The sequence below is a fragment of the Netta rufina genome (assembly GCF_964035555.1).
Source record: "Netta rufina genome assembly, chromosome: 18".
In the NCBI taxonomy this organism is placed as follows: domain Eukaryota; kingdom Metazoa; phylum Chordata; class Aves; order Anseriformes; family Anatidae; genus Netta; species Netta rufina.
The window spans coordinates 3,803,859-3,809,608 of record NC_140142.1 but is presented as its reverse complement, the minus strand read 5'-3'; the positions used below and the strand labels follow the sequence as shown (position 1 = coordinate 3,809,608).

Genomic DNA, 5,750 nt, shown 5'->3' with positions numbered 1-5,750 from the left:
CGTTAAGATCTTTGAGGAGGGCTGTATTTGGCCTTCTCAGAGACCGTGATGGCAGTATCACAGAAAACAGTGACACTCGTGAGGACAGAAGAGCAGGTGGATAAGGCCTTGGCCTGCCAATACAGGACACACACACACATGAAAACTGCATGAGAGGGAAGAGGAAGATTGGATCCAAAATGTAGATTATGAAAGCAAAGACTGTGAGTATCACCTTGGCACTGCAGAACAGCTCCAGCAATGGGGCAAAACCACAGAAGGTGTCCACGACACTGGGGTCACAGAACAACAGCTGGGAGGAGAAGAAATAATTCCTGTACATGAGAGATCTTCCCCTGGTTCAGGTACAGCTGCCTTCTGGAACCAGACCTTCCACTACTCGAGCCTTGCAGAGAACAGGGATGACATACCGCCCGGGGCTGACCATGGAGCATGGTCCCCAGAAGGAAGCATGGCATCTGCAGGTGTTTGGTGGCAGGTACCAGAACAGTGTAGAGGGTGTTCCACATCCCAGTCACCGTGCTGGTCATGCGAGAGAGGAAGAAGAGATTTGTGTATGGGTAGAGGATCTTCCATTTGGATTGCTGGGAAAACTCAACAAATGGTGTCTTAGTGTCCAGTTCCCTTCATGGAAAACCTTTTAGAGCATTCAGGTCCCCCCTCTCTTGTTAGGACACATTCAGAGGGGTGAAATGATCCCTGGCAGTTGTGGCTAAGGTATCCTGCCATGCAATGGGAAAACAATAGAAGTTAAGGGAGGGAATCATTTTACTCACGATGGACAATCAAACTTAAATAGCATAAATCACACTTCTAAAATCAGTCTCTCCCAAGTTCAGCAAGGAGCAGTCAGTGAAGACTTCAGTCTACTTCAGGCACCACACCCCAGCAGAGACCCTGCTGCCTTCGGGAGCTGTCAGCCCTGAGGCCTTGGGGACACCTCGAGGGAGCCCAAGGGCACAGAGCAAGCGATGCCATGGTCGGGTGCTGTGCTGCTGAGCTGGGCCGGGTTCCTGGACCCAAGCGGAGCTCCTGGCAAGTGCTGCAGAGAGACAGCTGTGGCCAGGAGCAGCTCCTCTGCACAGCACAGCAGGGCTGGGGGCTCTGACCGCAGCTGGCACACAGAGAGGAGAGAAGGAGAGAGGGCTTGGAGGCACTGAGGAGCGCAACAACAGAGGGCAGCGTGTGGCAGGACACATCTGCAGGCTCTTGACACCGTGAGGCTCTGGCAGCAGGGCACTGCAGGTCGGGTTGCCAGAGGGGTCTTGTACAGCTGGCACATCCGATGGCTGATAGCATCTGTCAGGGTAGGTCTCTCTGTTTCTCCAGTGAGGAGTAGAAAACGCATTAGAGAGTGGCCTTTAAAATTGGATTTTTCAAGAGAAAGACCTGGGCAGGGACTACCTGAAAAGCAAGACGTTTTTTTCAGTCAGTGTATTCATATTCTTGCAGTGGAGTGGACAAAGGTTTCATGGTAATGAATTTTCAGGGCTGTACAGGAGACTGAGACTCCTGGAGCATAGCACTGAGAAATTGATATGTCAGTGATGAAATTTGTAAAGTACCTTCCCAAACCTCATCTCACGGACTGCACCAACATCATATTGTGGTCCTCCCAGGTTTTATCCTCGCTGATTTTTTGGAGCTAGAACCCCCCTGATATCCCCTGTCTTTGAGAGGTGTTTGCAGGCCAAAGCAGAGCAAACAGCATTCGCAATGAGCAGGAGCTGCCTATTCTCAGGCAGAGCTGCAGCACAGGAGGGTCTGCTGAGTGTCCGTCTGTCCCTCCCTGGCCTTGCCTCCCCTGGCAGCAGCACGCTGGCATTCCTCCTGGCTTCTCCAGCTGGCCATGCTGCTGCTGGTCTTGTTCCCAGGCTGGCTGGGGATGGGGGTTTCACATGCCCATGGCGTGAGCCCTCGGTGTGCTTGGGGGAAGGGGAGTACAGGGACAGGGTGAGGGGTGTGGAGATGGGCACTTTGAGCCTGGATTCCTCTGCTCTCAGCAGTATCCTGGTTTGTTTCAGGCAAACATAGGAGTGCAATTGTCCAGTAGGTCAAAGAGACACCAGCACAGGGCAGTTGACACTAGGACTAACACACAGACTTGATGTGCTCTCCCAAGGACACTGCACTGAAGCCATCACCACGTTGATGACATACAAGGTTTTACTTTGAGTACAGTGGGGCTGCTAGCACAAAAGAGACAAAATAAAAGTCACTATATGATCTTTACCACTAACTTAGGGCAGGACTGACTCCCGAATTGCCCACAGCAAGTCCCATGCTCTCAGTGACACCCTCTAGCAGCACCAGCCAGAACTCATGAAAAGGACCTGTCAAAAGTCTGAATGGAAATGGAGAATCATTTGGGATGGATTAAATGAAAAATGGAATGAGTTTTCCTCTGAAATGTGAAATTAAGTCATAAAAGAATTATTATTTTTTATTTTTTTTGTAAGACAACTCTGTTAAGATAACTCTGATAAACTCTCAGTGTTTTTCTGTTCCTTGTGCAGGACCTCATGACCAGAAGCAGGAAATGCCCAACATCAGCTCTGTGACTGAGTTCCTCCTGCTGGCATTCGCAGACACGCACGAGCTGCAGCTCCTGCACTTCGCGCTCTTCCTGGGCATCTACCTGGCTGCCCTCCTGGGCAACGGCCTCATCCTCAGCGCCGTAGCCTGCCACCACCGCCTCCACACCCCCATGTACTTCTTCCTCCTCAACCTCGCCCTCCTGGACCTGGGCTGCATCTCCACCACTCTGCCCAAAGCCATGGCCAATGCCCTCTGGGACACCAGGGCCATCTCCTATCAAGGATGTGCTGCACAGGTCTTCCTTTTAGTTTTCCTGGTTGGAGCAGAGTATTCCCTTCTCACCGTCATGGCCTATGACCGCTACGTTGCCATCTGCAAGCCCCTGCACTACGGGAGCCTCCTGGGCAGCAGAGCTTGTGCCCAGATGGCAGCAGCTGCCTGGGGCAGTGGCTTTCTCAATGCTGTCCTGCACACGGCCACTACTTTTTCCCTGCCCCTCTGCCAAGGCAATGCTGTGGACCAGTTCTTCTGTGAAATCCCCCAGATCCTCAAGCTCTCCTGCTCAGATGCCTACCTCAGGGAAGTTGAGGCACTAGTTTTTAGTGTTTCTTTAGCCTTGTTGCTTTGTTTTCATCATGTTATTCTATGTGCAGATCCTCAGGGCAGTGCTGAGGATGCCCTCTGAGCAGGGCCGGCACAAAGCCTTTTCCACTTGCCTCCCTCACCTGGCCGTGGTCTCCCTGTTTGTCAGTACTGCCATATTTGCCTACCTGAAGCCCCCCTCTATTTCCTGTCCATCCCTGGACCTGGTGGTGTCATTTCTGTACTCCGTGGTGCCTCCAGCACTGAACCCCCTCATCTACAGCATGAGGAACCAGGAGTTCAAGGATGCAGTAAGGAAACTCTTTGGATACGTGTTTCTTTGCAATCAATGTCTGTGAGTTCCCTGATTATTTCAGGAACTGTGAGGAAAATTTTTGTTACTATCTTTCTCTATAAATATTTTCTACAAATTATTTGTTTTGATTTAAATTCTGTTATCGTTAACCTGCTACCTGACTTTCCTATTTTTACTTTTTCATTTACAGTCATCTACTCAGTCATCATACCCAGTCATCTAATTACTGAAAGAAGCTGGTTATGTAGAAAAACTCAATTAAAAAAAATAATAAAACAACACATCAGAACTACACTGTTATCAGCTGCCATCTCTTCCCATACCCTCTGGAGCTGGGGGAGCAGCCCCAGCACACAGGAGGGGCTCAGGGCCAAGAGCCCAGCTGCTACATGGAGTTTGGGTGGGGGCTGCTGCTTCTCTGGAGCCATGGCCATGGCCAGCAGCAGGACGTGGCCTTTTCGCTGCTGCTCTCTTCTGGCTTCCAGTGTTTTCTCCTGTGCTCTTTTATTTGGACAAGCTGTCAGATCTCATGTACCTTGGTGACAGACCTGTTTTCTCTGCAGTGGCATCCCTGTGGCTGCAGGCAGCAGCAGGCACTGTGCAGCCCTGGGTCACAGCTGGCCTCCCTACTAGCACCACAGTAACAGGAGGGTCTTGCTCTGGGCAAACCCAGAAGCCTGGACACCTCTTCCAAATGTGCTATCAGGAACACAGCCAAGGGGTTTCTCCCTGCTCTTCTGTTTTCTGGGGTTCTTTGTGCGGGGTTCCTCACCTGGGGCACAACAACCCCAAACAGAGCTACAGGCTGGGAGATGAGTGGTTGGAAATCTGCCTGGCAGAGAAGGACCTGGGAGTGATGGTTAATAGTCGACTGAATATGGGCCAGCAGTGTGCTCAGGTGGCCAAGAAGGCCAACAGCATCCTGGCTTGCATAAGAAGCAGTGTGGCCAGCAGGTCCAGGGAAGTGATCGTCCCCCTGTACTTGGCTCAGGTAGTGAGAGGAGAGTGATGTAACCACTTGAGAAGCTAAAGTCAGAAGGAAAAGTTGAAGTGACTTGGAGTATTAATGGGCCCCACTGAGGGCTGTTACTAATGAAGCCTCCCCAGGGCCTTCTTAGGGGAGATAATTGTAGGCCGTGGTTACAGACAGGCAAAGCACTGTGCTGAGAAAAATCTTGGTTGGTTTTAGTGAAGCTGAAGGGCCAAGGCCTGACCAAGGCCACTGGGAGAGGAGACCCTGCACACCCATGTCTGGCTCAGGGCTAGTCTTGGGGTCTGTGGGATGTGGTGGGTAGTGTGATGCTATTAGAAGAACTTCATTTTGACACCTCCTCAGCCCTGCACATTGTTGCAAGGACAAATGCCAACAGTCAGCATGCCAAGCAGGTGCCTTCTGCTGGCCTAGCAGGGCCACTGCCAGATGTCAGCCCAAAAGTGCAGCTCCCAGGGAGAAGTCAATGGTGACCTGCCACCTCCAGACACTAGTGACCTCACAGTCACTTTCTGTGACACATTCCTGCTGCTGCCCTATCAAGTGCAGAGACAGAAGTGACCTCACAGTCCCTGCCACAGTCACATTCCTCGTGCTGGGGCAGGAGATCACAGAATCACAGAATTTCTAGGTTGGAAGAGACCTCAAGATCATCGAGTCCAACCTCTGACCTAACGCTAATAGTCCCCACTAAGCCATATCCCTAAGCTCTACATCTAAACGTCTTTTAAAGGCTTCCAGGGATGGTGACTCCACCACTTCCCTGGGCAGCCTGTTCCAATGCCTCACAACCCTTTCAGTAAAGAAGTTCTTCCTAACATCTAACCTAAAACTCCCCTGGCTCAACTTAAGCCCATTCCCCCTCGTCCTGTCACCAGGCACATGGGAGAACAGACCAACCCCCACCTCTCTACAGCCTCCTTTGAGGTTGCTGTAGAGAGCGATAAGGTCGCCCCTGAGCCTCCTCTTCTCCAGGCTGAACAAGCCCACCTCCCTCAGCTGCTCCTCGTAGGACTTGTTCTCCAGGCCCCTCACCAGCTTCGTCGCCCTTCTCTGGACCCGCTCAAGCACCTCGATGTCCTTCTTGTAGCAAGGGGCCCAAAACTGAACACAGTACTCGAGGTGCGGCCTCACCAGAGCTGAGTACAGGGGGACGATCACCTCCCTAGCCCTGCTGGTCACACTGTTCCTGATACAAGCCAGGACGCCGTTGGCCTTCTTGGCCACCTGAGCACACTGCTGGCTCATATTCAGCCGACTATCCACCATCACTCCCAGGTCCTTCTCTGCCTGGCAGCTCTCCAACCATTCCTCTCCCAGCCC

At 51.9% G+C, this 5,750-nt stretch overlaps 1 pseudogene across 1 annotated transcript; it reads left to right on the top strand.

Annotated features, from left to right (window-relative positions):
• The first annotated feature begins 1,285 nt into the window (after window positions 1-1,285).
• On the top strand, window positions 1,286-3,479 carry LOC311216236 (olfactory receptor 14C36-like; annotated as a pseudogene). Its single transcript has 2 exons — window positions 1,286-1,307; window positions 2,517-3,479. The product of its transcript is annotated as an olfactory receptor 14C36-like (transcript).
• Window positions 3,480-5,750: the final 2,271 nt, after the last annotated feature.